Genomic DNA, 24,828 nt, shown 5'->3' with positions numbered 1-24,828 from the left:
GTAAATGGTAGGAAGCAATGGTAGGAAGAACATAGACCTTTAAAAAAAAAAAAGCACAATTGTTAAAATTTACCCAGAATAAAAAATCATTTATTTTTCTTTTTATTTTATGTTTTGTGCCAGGTAGCCTAGAGAAGAATTTAAGGATTAGGGAGAAATGTTATCCTATCTTTGGTGATCTCCAAAAAGATCCAGTGAATAAATACACACACACACACACATACACACACACACACACACACACACACGTCTCTGGTTATCTATATCTATATATAGGTTATATATCTGTATCTATATCTATATTTATATCTATATCTATCTATCTACTAGTCTCTGTTATCCTATCTTTGATGGTTTCCAAAAAGATCCAGTGAATATATATATTAGTCTGTGGTTAGTCCGAACAATTATTCCTTTTTGCTTTGCTCCATTTTATTGCCTAAAAGTATCATATTAAATGTATTTAGAAAGGGATGGCAGCTTATGATTTGCCAAAGTTAATCAGTATTCACCACACATTTTAACAAATTTTAAATGGGCTCTAAAAAGAATCAAATAAGCTTCAAGTACACTTGGGTAGCAGAGTTCTGGCTGGATTCTACTAATGGTCTCCTTCTGTAATTGGCATCTTATTAGGCCACGCTTGACTCACACATCTGTCATTGTTAATAAACGAGGAGAATCTTTGGAAAAGCATGGCAAATTCTTTCACATTGGAATAGCTATGGTAGGATGTGGCTGAATAAACTTATGGCAAGTTTCCAGATGACCCAGAGTTGGACTTTATGACATGGGCAATTATAGTTAGCCGTGGACAACACCTGTTTGAACTGTGCAGGTCCATTTCACATGTGGATTTATTTTGAGAAATACAGAGAAATTCTGTTTTTAAAGATATTCTTAATAACATTGTCTATCCTCTAGCTTACTTTATTATAAGAATGTAGTATGTAATACATACAACATGCAAAATATGTGTTGACCAGCTGCTTCTGTTATGTATAAGGCTTCTGGTCAACAGTAGGCCAACAGTAGTGAAGTTTTGGGGATTTATATAAAAGTTATATAAAGATTTTTGACTGCATGGGGTCGATAGTGTGCCCTTAACCCCCTGTTGTTCAAGGGTTGACTATAGTATTTTGTTTCATTTACAGCTATTCTTTGCTTGAAAGTTTGCTTAAGTTTCACGATTTCATATTAGGACACTACCTCCAGTATATTCTCTGAATTTATGACTGAATGTATCTGTTAACAGAATATTTCTGCTTCCCACGGTATAATTCAATAGAAGTATTAACAGCACAATACATTGTTCATTTTTAGGTACATAATGTCAAAGGAAAGTGTAGTCTAAATAAAAATGAAATAGTAAGTCAAATAGAGAACATGAATTTTTGTCATTTCACTCAGCGAATGCCTGTAATTTTGATCTTTTTAAAAAATTCAATCTAATTCTAAATACATCTATTCAGTACAGTGACAAATAGACAAATTCAATAAGAGTAGACCTTTCTCAATGTGCTTGCAACAATTCTACCTAACGAGTCTCTAGAAATGTTTTCTCAGTCAGTGAAGACGGGATATCATGAATTACATTACCTGACAGAGAAAAATCGTTTACCGAACATTCCATATAGCTTGAGTGAATCGTTGTTATAGCACATTTCCCTCACTTATTAAAGGGAAGATAAATGAAACTTCTTTCATCTACTCTCCATTCCTCTGTTTTGAGATTTCTCCACAGAGATTTTCAACTCCCCAGCGGCCCACATTACACATAAAAGGCACAGTAGAGAAGTAAGGCAGTCATCCAGCTATCTCAGAGCTGACTGACTTTTGCCTCAATTATCTAAAACTTCAGGAAAATGATGTCTTTTTAAATTACCTAAACAGCTGCCTCAATTTCTCCCACGAACTTTGTGGTAATCTCTATACAGTTCCATAACCTTTAGAATGGAAACCCTCACTTGAGATTGTGTTTTGAAAATAATCTTCATGAGACTGTACTGCTGACTACTTCTTTCCAGTCTTGGATGAAGGAGAGCACTAATCTTCATCCCTCAAGAGCTATGACAATATAAGCATAAAATATTTACCTAGCATTTAGACAGACAGATAAGCACAAATAAAAGTCGTTAGAATGTGCTAAGTCACAACCATGGCCATAACAATAGAAATGTGAGGCAAACAAACTTGTCGGGAGCTTATGGCCATGTTTTCATAGGGGAGGAGGAGCACGGAGAGGATGTACTTCTCTTCATTTATCTTGAGCAAATGTTTGCTTTGGTCTATTTTTGCTTTCTCTCCCACTTCCTACTAAACAAGCCACACTAGAATCAGTCCTGTCAATATTTAAGGGACTCATTTAGCAGCTACATTGTCTCCACTTCCTGTAATCACTGAACACTGATGTGTAGCTGTTTTCCACTTCCAAAATAAGTTTAAAACATAGCTATCCCCATCCTTATGCCCTCTTCCCACAACCAACCTCGACATTTCAAATCAAATATCAATTCACTGGTTCTGGAATCCTGCTGTGTCTGTGTGTCATACTGTGTCCTTTAAAGATGATGGAGGAAAGATAAAAAATCAATCCATTAATTCAGCCTACTGACCTTCTGAATCAGAACTCTCCAGTGATAAACCGTGGGCATCTACATTTTCTTATACTTCTGATCATTTCCTTTCCTTATTTGGAAGCCTTATTGATAAGATATCGAATATTCTGTGTTGACTCTGACTTTCTTAGCATTTCTTCCCAACGGTCCCTTTTTTTCCTTTCTGTCTTTTTTGCTTTCCTTTTCGGGATAGCCTTCAATTTTTTCTTCCAGCTTTTCCAGTAATTTGTATTTTGTTATCATATTTTTAATTTCCAAGATCGCGTTGATATTTTCTTCATTTTTTTTCATTGTGCCACTCACTTTCTCTTTTAAATAGATGCGACATTTCTTTTCTCTCCAAGGATGTGAAAATTATAGTTCCTGGGAAGATTTTTTAAATTCTCCTCACATTATCTCCATTTCCTGAGGTTTTTTTTTTTTTTTCCACTTTGTTTGTTGTGGGGTCTCTCTTGGATATTAGAAGCTTTCTTTAAATATCTGGCGATCCTTGGTTGTCCATGCGTATATAATATTGGGGCATTATAAAGCTGATTGGAAACCAGAGCCAGGAGTTAGTAAGGTGACCAAAATGCCTGGGACACAAAATGCAAGGGGGAACACAGATGCTCAGAATTGCACACACGCAATGTCAAGACTGTGCTCATTACGAATGGAAGAAGGGTTTCCTCAGGTTTTTTACTCTGGGCTTTCCCTACTTCACCTTGCTGGAAGCTCTGTGCGCATGAGAGGTCTCGGAGAGATGCAGAGTGTGGGAGAGTTGTAGGGGACTCGATCAGTTGTGTGTCAAACCCCCCAAATGTCTGTATCTAGAGACTTTTTTTTCCGGGAAAGTTTAGGTTCTCCAGTGAAGGATGCTCAGTCTGTCTAAAGACAAATGAGCCTGACTGGCATTCTGGAGCTGGACGTTGCGGGGACAGGGGTTGAGGTTCATCATTCCGCATGCAGATTTCAGCACTCCCCTGTTTTCAGTTTGGCATTCCCCTCTTCTTCTTGTGGGGTCCCAAGTCCTAAACTTCTCTGGCTTTTCTCCAGGCAACAAACCTCTCCTGAGAGAGTGCGAGATACGTAGTTATCTGACTGTGATGGGTAAGAACAGCAAGCCGGGAGTTCTTAATATTCCTCATCCAGACTTTCCAGCAATCTCACTTTCATCTTCCAGCCCTTTCTTTCTATGCCATGCTAGACCCTGTAATTCCTGTAATGACTTTTGTGTACTTACCCACACATTCTCCAGACACTTGGGCTCACCTTGCTCCTCTGCGATGAGTCATTTGTCATTGCTCCAACCACCATCTGTCTCTAGGGTCATAAAGATCGCCTCATCTCATCAAAATGGTATGGATGCTTTTCTAACTTATTTTCCTTATTTGGGGTGAATTTTTAGAGCAGGGGGCTGGAAGTGTCTCGGTCCTCTCATTTTCACCTCTTGCTTAAAAAATATACTACTCCTCCAAAAAGTTTTCTCGTACATGTTTACCCAAAAGTTGTTTCCCAAACCAATCACCTTCATGAGCTACTTCTTTTTAGCAATTCAGTGGATCTGAACACAAGTGGATAGATTTTGTAATATATATAATATATATATATATATGCATATAGATACAGATATAGATAGATTTTTTTTTTTTTTTTGAGAGGAAGAAAGAGTACACACACACAGGAGGAAGGGGCAGAGAGACAGAGAGAGAACCTTAAGCAGGCTTCATGCTCAGTGTGGAGCCCAAGTTAGGGCTCTTTCTCATGACCCTGAGATCCTGACCTGAGCCAAAATCAAGAATTGGATGCTTAACCAACTGAGCCACCCAGGCGCCCTGTCACTCGCATACTTGTTACACTTCCAGATGTCTAATCAAACAAGAGTTATAAAGTGTTTAATATTTGACAAGAACTATTTGAGTACGTAAGGGTAAAAAAAGTAATTAAGAAAGGTCTCTGGTTTGAATAGATTTGTAGTCACTAGGGGGAAACAAGCATATAAAAAATTAAGGACAAAATAATAGTTAAGGTCTTAGGCAGACCTTAGTAAGGGCTGGACAGAGTTCACAAAGGAGGCAGAGGGAGATCAGGCAGAACCAGATCAAGATGCGCAAGCTCGTGTGTCCTCGGGCCAGTCCCTGGGGGGCTGGAGGAGGGGGATCTTGGGAGATGGTATGGCAGGAGCTAAAAAAACAGGAGTACAAAGAGCTGGACATTTTTAGGAGACTCCTATCCATTCTGTGCAGCCAGATTAGAGGCACAGAACAGTGAAGACAAAAGATGAGGAGCACAGTGAAGGCTCCAGTTCCCCACTCCCACCCTCGTTCTTCCCATTAAATATGCAGAATCTGTTTTCTGAACTCTGAATCTGGGCCAATCTTCTAACATTCACTGCCAAATAAAATTCAGCAGACATGATAGTGTGCCAAATCTAAACTTAGGCCTCAAGAAACCTTGCATGTTTCTGCGTGTGCTCTCTCTTGCACCTCTGTCGTCTCCATAAATCATGTCCAGGCTCGCCTGCTGGAGGACAAGGGACACAGGGAGCAGAGCCAAACTGCCCCAGTCATTCCAGTGAAGTACGCCCTAGACCGGCCAAGGCCAGCCAAGATAAAGAAACTGACCCAGCAGACCACTCCAGACAAGAGAGCAATAAATGTTTCCTAAGATGTCTCTGAGATTTCATGGCTGATTGTTACACAGCGTTGTTGTGGCGATGGACAACTCGTCCAGAGAGGTGGTCGTTTGCCAGATGTGAAGGGTCTTGTACAAATGGTTAAATGTTTGTGTATGGAGTTTAAATGTATGTGTATGAAACGGAACCCCTTTGAAGGGTGTTAAGAAGAGAGGAACATGATTTGATTTGTTTTTTGGGAAAGTCACTCTGGCTATAACATGTAGGTTGAGTTCAAAGCAGGATTTCTTGGAGTAGTTCAAGTAAGAATGACAAATGCCTGAATGAGGACGTCAGTTAGGGTAGTAAGAAGGAGACAAACACCGGACACATCAGAGGAGCAGGTAACATAGCGTACAGCGATGAGTTGGTTGAGGAAGGAGGGGGAAAGGAAAGATCCCGGTATGTTTCCCAGGTTTTGATAACATGAAATGAACTGGAACTAGGTTGTAGGAGGAAATACACTAATTTCAGTTTTACTACATTAGAGTCTCCATAGGACATTCAGGTAGATGTTTGGAAGTCAGCTTTATGGATGGATCTGGAAGTTAGGACTCAGTATGAATGGTTAAGTAGAACTGCGAAGCTGAATGTAATCAATCACCCAGGGAGAGGGTGCTATTGAGGAGAGAGCCCAGGACAGGGCACTGGGGTGGGCCATGATTAAGCTACTTGCTGAAGATGAAGGACCAGCTGGGGGCTGACAGAAATAGCCCCCAAATCAGATACCTCAAAGCCAGGACCATTCCAAAAGAGAAGGAGGAATGGTACCTATTCGGTGTGAGTTGTATCTCTCCCATAAACAGTTTCAGATAATCATCATGATTTTAGAACCAGAGGGAGGTTAAAAAACCAAGAACTCACACTGCAGTGACATCTACCAAGTCACGTTTTCAAACTAAACAAGTAATTTTATAGGAGTCGGGCCCTGCCAATCTGACAGCAAAATGAAAAGTTATTATTTCTGAAAATATTTTTTAAAACATTATCTCAAGAACTGTAGCATCACTGAGTGCCATCACATTTAAGAGGGAAAAGAAGGAAAGTTATTTTTAACATCCATGGTAAACTCTTCTAATTCCAGGTAGCTTCCCTAGAGACCACTAGAATAGATGTACGGGGAACATAAAGGTCATCTCTGTGTAGTGCAAGGCACGCTGGTCGCCTGATTATTTATAACTTGTCATTCACATCAGCTGATTGAAAAACAAGCCAGGAAGCATTTAGGCCAAATGCGTAGGTACTTCAAGGAGCCTGCATTTTTTTGCTCTTCTGGTATACTATGTCCATTTGAATCTTGCCCTTCTGCAGGACAGAGAATGACCAGAGATTAGCTAGTCTACTGTGTTAGGGTTGTTTTGCTTCGTGTTTACTCCTGAAAACCTTACTTCATGAGCTTCCCCTTGTGAAAGAACACTCCCAGGATATAAGGAACTCTGTCCTTGTACTTAGAAGTCAGTCAAACTGGAGATTTTTTGAATGGTGCCCTGAGTCCCACCATTGTCACTGCCTTCTAGCTGTGCAATTATCAACACCGTAAGTGTTAGGAGACTGTGGAGTCTCAGTCCACTAGGTTCATCTCAGGTCTCCCACCTAAGGAAGTTTCTTCAAGGAGAACATAGTGGCTGCTCTCACCACCGGAGGGGGCCATTTCATCAATTTCAGCCCTGAATAGAATTGAGCAGAACTGTTTTTGGTAAGAGCAGGCTTCCCACCTAGTGGTGGAAAGGGTTTGCTCACCAGTTTCAGATGAAAAGAGTGAGGATGCTGTGTTGTTTGGGGTTTGGATCCAGAGTGCCTCAAAACCCGATCAGCCCTGTGAGTCCTAGAAGAGTTCTGGTGGGAGCAGGGGGCAGGCGGAGAGTGATTCTACGTTAAATTACTGACATCGTTTCACCAGGACACATCCTTGGAAATATTGGTGGTTAAACACAGGAGCTTTTTAGGAAAAAAAAAAAAAAATCCTGACTATTTCTGTGACCCAGAACAAAAGCCTAACTCAACAGGAATTTCTTGAACCCCATAACTAGAGGCCCAGAGGAATGCTCCCTTTGGAAATAGCTGACTTCAGATTTTAAAGGTCTTGAGGATGCCGTTGCTCCATCTCCTTCTCTTGGTTCTGCTTTCCTACGTGTTGACTTCACTATTAGGTAGGTCTTCTTCTCATGGGAGCCACTTGGTCTGGTCAGCCTTAGATTGCAATGGCTCTCACACCCAAGGAGAAAAATGAGAATACATCTTTTCCAAACACTCCAACAAGAATCTAGACCCTGGCGTGGCTCAGTCCATTTTGGGATATGTGCCCACCAGTGGATTCATCCAGACCATAGCTACCACCACTGCAAATCCTACAGGGAAAGGGCAGTGGTGTGGATGCATAGAATGGACTGTGTGGAGGTAAAGTGAAGAAGGGCTGGTTCCCCCAAACACACACACGCACACACACACACACACACACACACACACACGAAAAGAGACGTATTACTTCTGAAGAGGGAAGGGATGTTAGACATGTAGAAATGCTTTGTGTCTCTTACAACTTATAAAGCACTTACCACAGAGCTTTGAATATAAAAAGAACTTTAAAAATAATATCAGGGGCGCCTGGGTGGCTCAGTGGTTTAAAGCCTCTGCCTTCGGCTCAGGTCATGATCTCAAGGTCCTGGGATCGAGCCCCACATTGGGCTCCCTGCTCAGCCAGGAGCCTACTTCCTCCTCTCTCTCTGCTTGTCAAATAAATAAATAAAATCTTTTCAAAAATTGTCTAAAAATAATATCTAAAAGAAAGCATAGGAGTAAGAATAATGATCACGATGATATTTTTGAGACCCAAAGACTCAAGCCCACCCTAACTCTCCCTGGTCTTTGGTCTATCTCATGGCATTTTTAAAAAATTATTTTTATTACCATATAATGTATTATTTGCCCCAGGGTTACAAGTCTGTGAATCATCAGGCTTACACAATTCACAGCACTCCCCATAGCACATACCCTCCCCAATGTCCATAACCCCACCACCCTATCCCTACTCCCCAACCCCCAGCAACCATCAGTTTGTTTCGTGAGATTATGAGTCTCTTATGGTTTGTCTCCCTCCTGATCCCATCTTGTTTCATTTTTCCTTCCCTCCCCCCACAGCCCCCACCCTGCCTCTCAAATTCCTCATATCAGAAAGATCATAAGATAATTTTCTTTCTCTGATTGACTTATTTCCACTCAGCATAATACCCTCTAGTTCCATCCATGTCATTGCAAATGGCAAGATTTCATTTCTTTTGATGGCTGCATAGTATTCCATTGTGTATATATACACCACATCTTCTTTATTACCTCATGGCATTTTGTTGGCTGTGTAAAATTGTTGGAAAAACTAGCAAACTATTATTTTTACTTTGTAGAATTTTTGCTTATAACACAATTGACATACCAGTTCTGTTCGTATTGTTCCCTGCTTGTTTCTTACGGTTTACCTCCTTTTTCACATCCACCCTCTTGCAGTTAATGTTTGGTGATTCTGAACTATTCATGCAACTTTTGGGACATGCCATACTTTCTCTTCTCTTTGCAGATACCTCTCCTTGAACATGAAATAGGACTTGACACTCTGCCCTGCTCTCCCTATTCCATTCTTCACCTGACTATCTCCCACTCATCCTAATCCCTTAGATGTTGTCTTCTCCAATGAACCTTCTATGACCCTAAAAGTTAGAACAGGTGCCCCCTGTCATTTTCCAGAGCCTCTTCAACAGTCCAGGGATGCATTTTCTGCATGAATATCATCAGTGCAAAATCTTCAACAAGGCTTTGATCTACTTAGCAATTCAAAAATAACTCACAGGAAAAAAATTAAAGAGCAATTTAATCCTAAATGACACTGTACTCACTAAAAGTACAAGTGGAGTTCAGTAAAAAGGGAAACTCAGAAAGGTGTCAGGGAATGGTGTGTTTTATTCATCACAATGTACTTAAGCTCTGTGCTCAGGACTTAGAACAGATAGAACACCAGATGTCCGTACCTAGACAAACAGAATAATTTGGAGGAATGCCTTGAGGGATGGAGGGAGAAATCAAGGAGAGGGGAGAACTGACAGAATACAAGTATGGGCTGTATTTGAACACACAGGACTTGAGCAGATTATTATTAGATCAAGTTTGGATCTCTTATAAACCCATATGAAGAACGCAGTCGTTGATTTAAGGCAGACTTAAAGCAGAAGTACCTTTAAAATGAGGGGAGAGGGCGCCTGAGTGGCTCAGTGGGTTAAGCCACTGCCTTCGACTCAGGTCATGATCCCAGGGTCCTGGGATCGAGTCCCGCATCGGGCTCTCTGCTCAGCAGGGAGCCTGCTTCCTCCTCTCTCTCTGCCTGCCTCTCTGCCTACTTGTGATCTGTCTCTGTCAAATAAATAAATAAATTCTTTAAAATAAAATAAAATGAGGGGAGAGGGGCACCTGCGTGACCCAGTTGGTTAAGCATCTACCTTCGGCTCAGGTCATGATCCCAGGGTTCTGGGATCGAGTCCTACATTGGGTTCCTTGCTCAGCCGGGAACCTGCTTCTCCCTCTGCCTGCCACTCCCCCTGCTCGTGCACTTGCATGTGCTCTCTCTCTCTCTTTCTGACAACAAAATAAATAAAATTTAAAAAATTAAAAATGAAAAAAGAATGAGATGGGGCCGGGGGAAGAAAGAGGAAGAGACATGAAGGTTTGGAGCAGTGAGAGTGAGGGAAGTAAGAATGAATTACAGGCACTGAGAGTTTTATAGTTTTCTGCTCTCACTTCTAGAACGTCTAAAAACAGATATACCCCACCAAAGTCTGTGACTGTCTGCAATGGGTTTTGTTTTAAAGAAGTATTGCTTTTAATCAACTCAAACATTTTAAACTTTGATCAGAGACTGAGAAATCCTGTAGCTCTTATCCCAAACAGCATCTCTCACACAAACCTGCAATGTATTTCCAATGAAACAGAAAACAGCGCATTAATGCCATGAACCTTAATAGTCTGAAGTGATCTGTTGTTTATCAAACCATTGGTCTGTGTACATGGGTCGTAATGAAATAATCACTCCACAGGAACTTAATACGCTCTGGGAACGATCCCCGAGTGTTGTACCCAGGGAACCTAATAAAGAAACTTGAAGCAACTATGTAAGAGGAACAGGAAAACAACCCAGGCTGTTATCTTTTATTGAGTCTATTTTCTCATAGAGAATCCTGAGAAAACAAAAGGCATCTTGTTTGAAGTGTTTTTGCCTTCTCTTTGAAGTACTTACAAATTAAACACTGCCAGAGACTATTTCTTCCTTCATATCTGAAATATTTACTAATTCTGTAATTAGATAATTTTGTCTTTAAAAAATACTTAATTTGGGGCACCTGGGTGGCTCAGTGGGTTAAAGCCTCTACCTTAGGCTCAGGTCACGATCCCGGGGTCCTGGGATGGAGCCCCCGCGTTGGGCTCTCTGCTCAGCAGAGAGCCTGCTTCTCCCTCTCTCTCTCTGCCTACCTCTCTGCCTACTTGTGATCTCTTTCAAATAAATAAATAAAATCTTTAAAAAAAATACTTAATTTACTTAATCAGCATATACTTGTACCTGGAGTTAAGCACTGCTCAGGAAATGAGAGACCTAAAATTGCACCAGCATCATCTAGGAACTGGTTGGAAGTGCAGATTCTCAGGCTGTTCCCCAGACCTGAGGAATCAAAATCTGCATTTTAGCAAGAGGCCCAGGTGATCTGTGTGTGCATGAAAGTTTGAGAGGCAAGTGATGGCTGTACATTGCAATCCCATGGGCTTGTTTGGGTTTTTAATGCTGTTGTCTAGATCCTAGTCCAAGAAATTTCTATTTGATCTGCATAGGATGCATCTTGAGCTTTGAGATTTTCTCAAAGATCTCCAAGTGATTCTAATATGCAACAGAGTTTAAAAATCACTGCACTGGGGGTAGGGGAAAGTTGACCTTTAGTGCAGCCTGGAGGGTCTGCTAAAATGCAGCGTTTCCTTCTTCAGGTGAATCCTGTGAATCTGCACTTTAACCTGTTGCCAGGTGATGTTGGTGCAGTTTTATTTCTTTTGTATCTTCCTCCACAATATCCAGCTCCAGGCATAAGTAAATACTAATTCAATAATGTTTCAAGAACCCACTTTTTTTTTTTACTCTCAATATAGAGATCATTGTATTTTATGGCTATTTTTCATATATGTGTTTTTAAAAAAGTAATGGCAGTACCAACTCAAAGCCCTAAGGAATAAGAAGGAAAACTCATGTTAACTCAATTGTTAGCATCCTGTTATGGGTTAAATTGGGTCCCACCCACCTTGCCCCGGCCAGCCCACCCCCACCAAAAGACATGGTGAGGTCCTAACCTCCAGAACCTCAGAAATTATTTGAAAAGAGATGTCATTGCAGACATTGTTAGTTATGTTTAAAATGAGGTATTCCTGGAGTAGGATGGGCTCTTAATCCAGAATGACTGGTGTCCTTACAGGAAGAGGAGAAGAGACACAGAATGGACACGCACAGGTCCATGTGACAATGGAGGCAAAGATTGCAGGGATGGATCTACAAGCCCAGGAATGCCAAGGACTGCCAGCAACACCAGTTGCTAGGAAGAAGCAAGCAAATGCTCTTCTCTAGAACCTTCTGAGGGAGCATGGTCTTGGTGACACATTGATTTCAAGCCTCTAGCCTCCCAAACTATGAGAATACCTGTTGTTTTTAAGCCTCTGGTTTGTAGTTATTTGTGAAAGCAGCCCTAGGAAGCTGATACGCATCCTCTTCCTTAGTGCTCACTGCACAGGCTAGGATGATTTTGTTGTGTGTTGTGTTGTTTTGTGGGTGGTTTTTTTTTTTTTTTTTTTTTTTTGTTTGGTTTGTTTGTTTTGGTATCCAGGACATACAGGATACTGCCTATTTATAAAAACTAAACTGATCTGCCAACGGCTACTTCAAATTTGGCTCATCCTATGCCATGATAGATACCAAGGAAAGGAATTATAAAATAAGAGAAGATGCAAGTGAATAAAAAGAGATCTACTGAAAATAAAAAAATGGAGAGACCGAGAAATCAAGGAAAGAAAGAAACACATACAGACTTAGAGTTTATTATGAATAATCTTATCTTTGAGGAAAACACACAAGTTCTCAGAAGTGAGATTATTCCTTAACGAAAATACATCTCTTTGTGAGCCTATTGATGTACATTTAAAAACCAGCCACATCTACGGGATTTCAAAGAAGTCCTGTTAATGTTCATGAATCTGTATGAAGGGAGCCTCAGTGAAATTCTTTTCCATCGACATTGACGTAAGAATCATAAAGGGTTTCGCAAGCTGTCAAAACATTCAGGAAATGGTACCTCTTATCGTCAGAAGACAGAAGAGCGAGCACTGAGCATCATTACTTTAAGGAGCTCCCCTGTGGCCCCCACTTTATTTATTACAAAATTATTATGTTTATCATTTCAGCTAAATGTCATTTTAAGCCCAGCTCAGGAGAAAACATTATGGAATTGGGGGCGCCTGGGTAGCTCAGTGGGTTAAACCTCTGCCTTCGGCTAAGGTCATGATCTCGGGTCCTGGGATCGAGCCCCACGTTGGGCTCTCTGCCCAGCAGGGAGCCTGCTTCCCCCTCTCTCTCTGCCTGCCTCTTTGCCTACCTATAATCTCTCTGTCAAATAAATAAGTAAAATCTTAAAAAAAAAAAAGAAAGAAAGAAAATACAGAACTGGTTAAATAAAAATAATGGTAGCAACAGCAGCAAATACTGCATAAGACAGGAAGCCCTGGAGCTGTGGTGGTCAAGCCCACAGCACAGGGCTCTGGAGAGTGGCGCCTGCTGGGAGAGAAAGCTTTTATAGGCCAGGGCGGGTCGGAGGGCAGTGGCACCGAGAGCAAACTTCCCTTCACAATTTTCCCATGGGTCGGTCTTAAGTAAACAAAATGTTTTTTCTTTTCAATGTATTAAAAACATGTCTGATCTTACTTCTAAATTGTTCCTAATTTAAGTATGTCTGGGCAAAGACCACAACTGATGAAAGCTTTATTACGCATATAGTTTTGTACAGAAAAAAAGGAAATAAAAGTTGCTTTTAACCTTTATTATTGAAGTTCATAACGAGAATTAATGAAGTCCAAATTTATAGGATTTTTAAACCATGTTAAATTCAGTGGAAGTCAGTATTCTGGCTTTGTAAATGTTCATTGAACAAGAAGAAAAAAAATAGTGAAGTTTATTCTACTGGAGACAAAAATGAGTTTATTTCCAGTAAGGATACAACATAATCTGTCCCTCTTAGTTTTGTTTTCTTTTTCTTAGAAAAACTTCTAAACTACCACCAAGCAGACAAATAACTAAATAATTTACTTTAACCCATTAAATTATTCTAGAATTATTTAATTTCCTGGGGAGCAGGAAGAATATAGTTTATTTACAAGATTAGAGACAAATTTCTTGAGACATTTGCTCATACCAGTATGCTATAAACCAAGGGTTTGTGCCCTCACCCCCAAATCATACGTTAAATCCTAACCCCTGATGCAATGACATTGTCATTAGAGGGCCTTTGAGAAATGATGAGGTTATGAGGATGGAGCATTCGCGAATGAGATCAGTCTCTTATGAAAGAGACCCCGAGAGAGCTCCTGGGCCCCTTCTGCCTCGTGAGGCTACAAGATGAAGAAAAGATGCTGTCTGTGAACTTGGAAGTGGCCCTCACCAGACGCAGAATCTGCAGTCACCTTGATCTTGAACTTCTTAGACTTCAGAAGTGTGGGAAATAAGTGTTTGTTATATAAGCCATCCAGTCTTTGGTATTCTGTTTTTATAGCAGCCCACTGTGTTACTAGGTTCATCCTATTTTATTATAGTTTATATCTGTACAGCTTTGATAACCTGTGAAATTCTGAAAGATAGAGGTTACCAAAGTCATGGTTTTATGCTCAGGACCCTCTAGTAGCTCTACAGATTTTGTGGAGTGAACTAGTATAAAAGCGTGGAGTGGTCTTTAATGTGCTCTGGCACACTGTAACACAGGATGCCTGGTACAGCGGTTGTTTGTCAATGTTTCAGACTCCAATCATCTAAACCCTTTCTGTATTTAAAGAACGTCCCTTTGTCTTAAGCTAGATACTAACCCAGGCCCCTGGTAACTTCAGTTTCCCCACTCACATTTCAGATTAGGACACATTTCAGATTAGGACAAGCAGAGACCCTGGTGGTTCTAGCACATTGATGGCAGAGAGAGGCCAGAATGGAACACAGTTTTTCAAGGAAAGTGGTACCACCAGCCTCAGATACCCCATAGAGTCCAGATACCATCTCACAGGCCTGGGCTGGGAAACATGACGATGTCTGCTGCCCAGTGTCACCTGCTCCCAACCCCTTTCTGGTCCTGATTCTCCAGCCCTTCTGAAGGTGTTGTGAGCTAAACAATATCTTCTAAAGAAATCTCTTTTCTGCCTAAATCGTCCAAAGTTCACTTCTGTGCCCATAACTAAAAAGCCTGCTGGGGGAAAAAGAAAAAAAAGCCTGCAGAGTCCAAGTGGGGTTCACCACTAATTAGCAGGCTGACAGTCTCACCTAAATACTGTGGGATTAATTAGGTAATGTATTCATAAACATGACCATTTTTTTGGCTGTGTGTCCAAACTCTCTTCCTGTTTTAAAATTCATTAGGGCAGTTTCAGTGAGGCATGTAAACATTATGTTAATGCAATACTTATATTTCTCATTTGATTTGTGTGTGTGTGTGTGTGTGTGTGTGTGTTTACAAGAGACATATATGTGTACCTTTTAGAAAGGTGGGTCAGACATCACAGTTTTTCCAGTGTGACTTGCATCTTTTAAGAACTCTGGTCAGTAGGGGAGTTCTGGATTTCTGGCAATATAAATAATATTAGAGCCAAAGCTGAGAATTACACAAGCTCCACTGCCTGTGAGCTGATTGTATCTCATATACCACCGAGCAGAGAAAGAAAAGATGTTCTTTGACCCAACCTAATCATGATCTGTAAAGCTATTTGATAAAGTGCCCTCTTGTGAGTTAAGGATGCTTAGTGTGCTCCCTTATTATTCATGACTGTCACGTGAATCAGAAGTCATTCTTGTCCAAGAAAGAAAGACCCAGACAATTTAGCTGCATGGTTGCCGGGCTGCTTTTTTAAAGCAGTTTTGTGAAAGGAAAATTCAAAGAAAGCCAAATTACACAGGGCTGGTTACCTGCCATCAAGCTGGCTGTGGTTATCCTGTTTCTCTGGTCTTTACTACTGACAAAGGGCTCATGTACCTTGGCACTTATCAGAAAAAGGCACTAATTTTCTTTTCACTTACACATAAGCTATCTCTTCCAGATGAGATTTAAATAGAAGATTAGCATGAAATCCTTGCCCTTTCTTCTATTTCTATAATCTAGAAACCATTCAGTGGATCTGATAAGAGCAGTTTCTTTGCAGTTTGACATTGAGAGGATGACTTTGAAGGGTTATTATGGGGATCAAACTGTTCTCCAAGTTTCTTGAGGAGGGACTTATATACTGTGACCTGTAATGAATTCAAAGAAGCTTCAAAAAGCTTCAGAATCTGCCCATTCTAAGTAGCATATTTTTCTGAACCTTTTTGTTTGTAGACAAGAATATTGTTGATTTTAAAAATGCAGTCTTCCCTTTTCTTGTCACTTTTATTCTAAAAAAGAGTTAGGAGAAAGTTTGTAAAATAAAAAAATGCTTCTCTATTAGGATCCTCATCCCCAGGCTCCAAAGAAGAGGATGCCCAGATGTACATGACAATCAGTGACCACCTAATTGACATCCAACAATGCCACAGCTATTTTATTTCAGCAAGTCGTTCTTATAGCCAGACATAAATCTGAAGCTCCAGACTAGCTTTATGATATGAGGAATAAACTTTACACCTAGGATCTAAAGTCTTTTCATGTCTGGAGTTCAAGCCATAAATACCTCTGGGAAGAAGAACTTGGCAGTTCACCCCCTCCAGAGCCTCTGGGAGTAGCGTCGGAGAGACAGAAATGAGAGGCACATAAGGGGTAGAGATTAGGCTGGCTGCCATTCCCTGTCTCTTCTGGTACGCAGTATCCAATAGTTTTTTAAACCAACGCTTTGTCTACCTGAGCAAATCTAACAAAGATTTTTTTAAAAGGCAAGAATGAATTATGTGAGAGTGACTTTTCTTTACTATTTTTCTTTATTATTTTTGTTATTCCCAGACTGGGGTACAGAAAATGCACAATAGACAGGACTCAAAAATCAAACAGAAGAAGATAGGTATAAAAGAAATAATCTTAGGCCTAGGAGACTTATTTATAAACAAGCAGGAATCTGTGAAATTATTAGATACTTGAATACTTGAGCCAATAATTCTTTGACTAAATTTACCATTGGAGGGGTTCAAAATGAGCCTCCCAAATTTGCCACTTTGGCACGTGGATTACTTTGCCGAAGTCAATCAAGACCCAAAAACTCAGGAAGAGTTCTTCACCTTCCCCTTAACTGCCTAACAGACTTTAGAAGAGTCTGGTCCAGGAAGAGAACTACTAACAGAGATAACTACAGAGTGTAAGCTAAGTGTGGTAAGCTGGGGGAAATCTTGGCAGGGCCTGGAGATCAAATTCTGTGTCCCATTGTCTCTGCAAGGCATGGCAAACATTTGTTTACCAAACATTTGCTCTTGGTATTTTCGTATTAACTGTCTTTCTTCCCTTTGAAGTTTCAGACCTCTACCTCCTTCTCCTTAGCTTAGGACAGCATATACACCTCAACTGCCTGATTGTCTATGGATGTCATATTCTTATGGGGCTCCCACATGTATGGAATTAAATGTGTTTTTCTCCTGTTAATCTTATATCAATTTCCCAGCCTAAGAATCTAAAGGGCAGAGAAAAATTTTCTCCTTCTCTACAGTATTTATCTGGATAGAAGCCATACCAGCCTTCCTACGATTCTACAGTAATAATTACATGTCTCTCATACATGTCATCGTCCCTGCTCTTAGGCTGTGCTCTCTGCATTGTTGCTCATGATTTTCTACTCTATTGATGATCTAACTAGACATTTCTTCAGAACACAGGTAAGCCGTTGTTAAATGAATAGCCAAGTTTAGTAGTTTAGTCCATGGGTATGGAAAAATACCTGGTTCTATTTTATAAGCACCAATTTGTGATGTTAGAATCATCTTCATCAACAATCATTTGTTGAACAACATCTAGCCTCAAAATGCAGAGGAAAAAATGTGGGTTTTGGGTCAAACACACTTGGGTTTGACTCCCAGTCTCACCATTAACTTATCTCTGTCACTCTATCTCTCTGTCTGTACAATGTGCAGTAGGCAGTCTCTAAGATAGCCACCAGTGATGACTTCTAGTATTCATACCCTTGGGTAGTCTCCTCCCTTCATGGGTTGGTTGGACCTAGTGTATTGGTTCTAATGAATAAAATATCGAATATGGCAGAAGTCATGATATATCACTTACAAGATTAGGTTATGGACAATAACTCCCATATTCATTCTCTTTCTTTCTCTTTCTCTCTCTCCCTCTCTTCCCTTCTATGACCAATAGCCAGTAAGGATCTGAGGCCTACTAATAGCCATGTGAGGTGGAAGCACAATTTACTGGAAGTTTGGAAATGTACCTTTCCCTGGATGATCTGTGAGATGACTGCATTGTTGGCCAACACCTTGAGTCCAGCATGTGAGAGACACTGAAACAGAGGAACCAACTAAGCCATGCCTGCATATCTGACACACATAAGCCATGAGTTAAATAAAGTGTGTTGTTTTTAATCTACTAAGTTTTGGGGGTCTTTGTTACACAGCAGTAGGTAACTACTACAAATAGAAACAATAACACCTCCATTCCAAAATTACCGTGAGGGTTGAGGTGGTGTATGCTTTGTGTTTGTTACATAGCTTCTCCTTAATAAATGGTACCTCTATTTATGCCTCCTTTAGATGGGAAGCTGTTCTTTCTAAGTTCTGTGGTGCAACATGGGTTAAAGGAAAAGGTGGTTCTCTTAACCTCAAATTAAAAGGAATTTGAAAAGAAGAGAATTGAATTGTGTGGATGTTAGTAGAAAGACCAACTGGTAGGTCTTTGTAAAGTATAGACTTGAATGAGGCAATAAAGGAAAATACAGAATTAGGTAACAAGGTGACATGGAGGATGAAAATGTCTAATATGGACTAGGATTTAATGCCTTAAGAGTAAGAGCCTCAATTCCCTTCACTGACTTGACCACCCTTCGGGGCACAGTCATTTTCAAATTTTTAATGCAACACTTGAGAATATTAATGATAAAAGAGTTAATAATGTTTTATTTGGGTAATAAAAATTTAAATTTGTAAAAGTGAAACTGAAAAAGAAATAGTAAAAATATAAAGATGGTTCTCCAAAGACACAGGGTAGCAGTGGGGAAAAGCCCCTGAATTCAGAATTAGAAGCTTTGGTTCTGGGATTTGGCTTGTTTCCTTTCTTTCAAAAAATGTGTATCAAGTGCCTACTTATACACAAACCCTTTTCGCCAACTCTTTAGTTGGATGGATATAGTTGCAGGTAAAACAGATACAATCATTGCCTTCTTGGTGCTAAAAGAACATGAAAAAAATGTATTTAATTGCAATTATAATAAGTACCATAAAGAAAAGAACAAGGTATAATTTTAAAATGCAGGAGGGATGTATACTGAATTGGAGAATTTAGGGAAAGTGCTCTCGAGGAAGGGGCATTTAAACTGAAGGTTGCGCATGAGTTATCTGGGTAACTAAGTAACAAAGAGCTGGGGGAGAATATTTCAATCAGAGAAAACAGCAGGGGGAAGGCTTTAAAGCAGGAACAAGCTTGACATGTCTGAGCAACAGAGAGGTTCATGGGGTTAGAACAGGGCAGGCAAAAGGAGGGTGAGCGTTAGAGATATAAACAGGCCCAGATTGCACAGAGACTTGTGGGCATGTTAGGAAGTAAGTTATCGAGGCAGTAAAAAATTCTAAGTACAATGACGACATTTATTTTATGAATGCTCAGAAATAGGATCAAAGTAAAATGGCTTAAAAAAAAAACTGTAGGAGGACTTGGTGTCCAACTAGAGTGGACACCGTAAAGATGGATCTGTGATATATTTTAAGGAGAGAATCCAGAGGCGTCGGAGATAGGTCGGTGTGAGAGGTAAAAGGAAAGAACGGCATCGTCAGGGAATGCTCCTAGGTTTATGGGTTGAGCAACTGTTTAATAAAGTGGGATTTACTGAGTGATAAAAAACGGAGGCAGGAAGAAACTGCGGAGGGGGACAAAGAAAGATGAAAGCTTCTGTTTTGCACATTAAGTTTGTGACGTCAACAAGACATTCAAATCGAAACACCAGTGGGCTGTTAGATCTGCGAACCTAGACAGAGCTTAAGCCATTTATCAGTTATGAAACTTCCGATGAGTCATCTTGTAATTCTGAGCCTCAGTTTCTGAAAAATCAGACTCGACAACCTCCTGCCTCCATGGGATGGAGGGAAAGAGAGACGAGGCGGCACCTAGGAAGGGTCTCTCTCAAGTGTAATTTCGTATAGACATGTAGCACGCTTGACTGGTGAAAGACAACTTCTCATGTTGGAAAGGGAAGTGTGACGAGCATATACTAAGTTTTAATATCCCGTGTATCTCTGCTGGCAAATATACAGACATCGATGAAGAGGAAGAAAGAGAAAGAAAGGGGGGAAAAACGAAAGAAGGAAGGTGACAGGCGGACAGTAGAATAATTCAACTATTAATTTTGGATTTTATCATATAAATTATTTTGAAGAAATAGGTCTTGGGTAGTCTCATAACAAAAATTCTCTAGTTGTTTGGCTATCCTCACTTTGATACCTGTGCTTTCCACCTTCTGATTTCCTCAAATACCCTTCCTACCTGGAGTCTTTCATAAAATATTTCATCAGTCAGCAAGTTGCAAAGCACATATTTTCTTTGGCGTGAAGAAATATTGGATCTATATTTCAAGGATAAGTAAACCAACTGACAATTTATGTCAGTTTGGGTCAGTGTCAATCTTTTGCAATTTATTTCTACCCCTAAGCTGATAAGAGTCTTCAGTTAGTTCTACTAATTGCTAAAATAATAAGTGTTCAGTTATACAGTCTCTCTAGAATAGACATTGAATATTAAGCCCTTATGAACTCAAGAAGTTCTTATGGAAAACTGGTTCAGTTAGTTCTTGATTTGGGGGAGGCACAAAACTCCCCGTCATTGCCCTATACACTCAATGGAAGTTTTTCTGAAATATTCATTTTTTGCTTTTCCAGCCTTTCCTAACAAAATTGAGTCCACTGGCTTCTGGCTTTTTTCCATGGTACTCTTACCAAGTATTTGGCTTTCAGATTCCTGTTTTAGTAAAGTTCCATTTCTTCTTCCTTACTCAACTCCTATAGTTTGTCCTCAAGGTCTCTCCTTGGCTTCAAGTTGTAGATCTTTGAAAACACTAGTTTTTGCAAGACCCCATTTATACCAAAAGGACCCTTCCTCTTTCGACAGAGTATACCTGAGTTCTCACATACTGTGGAGGTAGGAGTTTTCATTGTATTCTTATGACCAGTAGAGCTCTCTGAATGACTTGAAGGACATAGAGAAAATGTCCTGGTGTTCATCTTTAGATTTAGTACATGGAGAAGGGGAAGGTAAATAGAAAATGTTAATGGAATTGCACAGAAGAGAAAGTATAGAAATGTGGATGGCGTCCTTTGTTAGGATAGAAAACGTCCAAGTGAGAGGTAGAAATGCACTCAAGTTACTATAAGCTTTTTAAAAAAGCATTATACAGGGTGCCTGGGTGGCTTGGTGGGTTAAAGCCTCTGCCTTCAACCTGGGTCAGGATCCCAGGGTCCTGGGCTCTCTGCTCAGCGGGGAGCCTGCTTCCACCCCCCACACCCGCCCCCCGTCTGCCTCTCTGCCTACTTGTGATTTCTATCTGTCAAATAAATAAATAAAATCTAAAAAAAAAAAAGCATTATACAGTATGCAACATAATGAGATTCCAATAGAATAAAGAAACAAATCAAATTACTTTTGATTAAAAAATAAAACATTTTAAAGAGCGCTTGAGTACTTCAACCTCAACAGTGAAGACAGGTGAGAATCACAAAAGTCAAGCTCAATTCTGCCATCTGCTGCTTGGCAGCAGAAACCATGGTTGGTTGAGACCATCTGTTCCAGTCCCCAGGGTCACTACTAGAGCATCAACCCCATTTAGAGAAAGATGGGATAGAAGCCATTGAGATTATCCCTAAGAGATACTACAAGACTTGCATTAGCAAACAACAGAGACTGGATTCAATTTAACCCAGTGAATAAGTCAAGCCAGGGTTTCTGATATATCTATATCTTACATATAACTAATTGTGTTCCAACCCTTTTAAGAGCTTCAACACTAAAAGACAAAAAATTTCAATCTATATAATGTCTTTGAATGCTCAGCAACCCGAATGGAAGAACAGTTGTACTTTTTTTTTTTTAGTTCCCTCAGTATCTCAAGGACCCAAAATAGACAAACGATCCTCCTTCACTCACTCTTCAAAGGAAGCTGGACCTTTAGATATTGGAGACGGGGACTAGGAACAAACATTCCACGTTTTCTGTGCTCCCTTATTCTTGAAGTTGTCTTTAAAGGACAAAATATAGAAAATTTGAAAGACTATGGTTTTGCCTCCTTGAAAAAAATGGCTTCCATATTAAATTCTTCCTTGAGTCATATTTTGACAACAAAAACTCACAGCATGTTCTATTTGTAGTCAACAATAATAGCTCCTCTTAGATGGAATAAAGGGCAAGGGGTCACATTTTCTATTCCCATGTCTAGAGTCCTAGTTCTGAAAGTGACAAGGAACACTCATAAGCTTTAGCTTAGTAATTCTGCCATGACCCTGTGTTGATGATCTCTTGTCAGTTGCCCAGACTTTAAAGCAAGAAGCAAAGCATTTTTTTTTAAAGATTTTATTTATTTATTTGACAGAGAGATCACAAGTAGGCAGAGAGGCAGGCAGAGAGGAGGAAGCAGGCTCCCCGCTGAGCAGAGAGCCCAGGACCCTGGGATCATGACCTGAACCGAAGGCAGAGGCTTTCACCCACTGAGCCACCCAAGCGCCCCAAAGCAAAGCATTTTTTAAAAGACTAATTGAGAAGGAGTGGTGAAGAGCCTAGCTTTGTGGTTTGGAAAGCATGGGTCTGACTTTTGACTCTATCGCTCAAATACTCTAAACCTTGCCAAGCCTCAGTTGCCTTCTCTGTGAAAACCTCCCTTACAGGATTGCTATGAGGGCTAGATGAGATCACATATGTAAGGAACTTACCGCGCTGCTGCCACAAAACAAATTTTCAATAAGTAATTTCTTATTGTAATAAATAATTTTTTACTTATTAAATTATTTTAATAAATAATTTACATAAAATGATTATTCTCATTATTGGAATGATAATCAGATGGACTTCTACTTTTGATAGCTAATAATATCAAATGGTATTAAATGATAGCTAATAAAATCAAATAATATTAATATCAAATCAAATATCAAATGATAGCAAATAATATTAAATAATAATGGACTTCTACTTTTGATAAGCATAATCCCAAACCTTTTTGTATGTGATATATGTGATACTTTACAATTTCCAAAAATTCTGCTTATTTAATTAATTTAATTCGGCCTCTTTTAATTTCATAATCCTTTGAGATAAATAGATATAATTATCTCCCCCATTTTATCGGTAAAACAGTTGAGACCCAAAGAAGTCGAGTGTCTTGCCAAAGAGGGCCCAGCTGGCTTTGCAGCTGTAATGAGGCCGTGGAACTGACACCTGGGTCTTCTGATGCCACCGTCCCTGCTCTGAAGAGAAAAGGTCTGACCACCGAAAGGTCTAATCTGGCTCAAGCTGGTATTCATGAGACACATGCTAAACCTGGTTAGTTTTATCCTGTTCTTCACATATCCTAAGACAAAGGTTTTTAGTTATTAAGAACTTCCTTTATCTCTAAGGAATAATTTGCTTGTACTAATCCATTGCCCAAATATACACATCAGTATATGTATCCATTTCTACCTTTAATTGGTTTATAAGCACTTAATAAACGCTTGGATTCCTTACATGTAAAATCCCAGATGGCTCCTGGATCTGATTATGCCATTTTCTCTGAAGATTCCTATCTCCAGAACAAAGTCCAAACTGTATAACTTGCACTCGGATGTCCTTTGCACAGAAGACCTCTTGCTCCAGCCATCCTCCCCTCGCCACTGTGCAGAAGTCCCATCCGCCTTCACACCACCACGCCTCCGTCCACACTGCCCCTCCACCTGAAACACCTTCCTCGACCTCTCCTCCCCCCATCCACCACATGCTTCAAGACCCTGCTCAGCTGTTACCTTCTCTCTAAGACTCTACCAATCTCCCTTCCAGGATAAATTGCTTTTTCATCAGTGTTTCAACGGCAGTTTACCATATTCATCTTTGTTGCTTTTAGATCTTATCTTTAATGCTTGTTTGTGTGACTAGATTCTCCACAGGACCAAGGACTCCTTGAAGGCAAAAATCATACCCAATTCCATTTCAGAGCTCTAGTGTCTGGAATGCAAGTATTTGATCTATAAAATACACTTATTTGATCTATAAAATACATTTCAAAGCTGCAGGTGGCATGTTAAAGTTAACTTATATGATATTCCGCACATTTATTAAAAACAGACCTTTCCAAGTCTCCATGTGTCTATTTCAGAAGGTTCAACACAACTGGCAGGGGCCAATCCAAAGGTTGATCTATAAGCAAGGAAAGAGAGGACACCACACACTGATTAGGAACTTTAAAAAATGAAAGAATTGATCCACCTGTAAATGATATTCCAAAAAAGCAAAACTTTTCCTTTCCAATTTCCAGCAAACAATAATAAACATTTAAGTAGATCACAGCACATAATGTATTAAATATTTTGTCCTTTGCCATTCACTGTATGGCTTTGAGTGAACTGAAGGAATTAACACATTTTCTTTTTCTCAAATCTCAAACAATTGCTTGTGTCTCTGCCAAATAGAGTTTAGGACTAGAATATCAAATATAGGAGTCTTGTAGTTAGTTGCCATTCTTCATGGCAGAATTTAGAAAGTGTGGTATTCAGTGTTAAAATATGAACTTTCAAATAAGATAAAAGACTAAAGTGTTTTAGGTGTCCTACTTTAGAGGGACCTAGAACTCTTACTTTTACTTTCTCCCAACCATGATGAATGGGTGACTCTTTTTGCCTTTTTGATTTTGTTTAAATCTCTTAATTTTTTTATAAATTTAAATCTAGTATTCACCAACTCAAATTTCAAAGAATACTTACTCTTATCCTTGAAGCCACAAGTCTTTTTCTCCATTGTTTTCTTAAAGTTTGTTTTGGATTATCATTAAACTAGGTACTCACGAATTCCTTTGGCATTTACTCCCACATTCTTATGAAGATTTAATTTAAAAAGCTTTGCAAACATATTCTTTCTCCAAAATACAGTGCACCCATATGTATTTATTGAGTGAGTT

The 24,828-nt window shown here is 39.7% G+C and overlaps 1 long non-coding RNA gene across 2 annotated transcripts; it reads right to left on the bottom strand.

The window, feature by feature from the left end:
* LOC309849912 lies at positions 1 to 24,828 on the bottom strand. 2 transcript variants are annotated; one of them, XR_014303981.1, is made up of 4 exons: positions 24,635 to 24,828; positions 24,002 to 24,071; positions 3,841 to 3,920; positions 1 to 37 (listed from the first exon to the last, which is right to left on the bottom strand). It is a non-coding gene; the product is annotated as an uncharacterized lncRNA (long non-coding RNA). The 2 variants fall into 2 exon arrangements; XR_014303982.1 differs by lacking the exon at positions 1 to 37 and having other exon boundaries at positions 2,106 to 3,920.

Source organism: Mustela nivalis (assembly GCF_964662115.1).
Source record: "Mustela nivalis genome assembly, chromosome: 16".
Taxonomy (NCBI): Eukaryota; Metazoa; Chordata; class Mammalia; order Carnivora; family Mustelidae; genus Mustela; species Mustela nivalis.
Note: the sequence above shows the minus strand (reverse complement) of the source record. Positions and strands in the feature narration are given on the sequence as shown.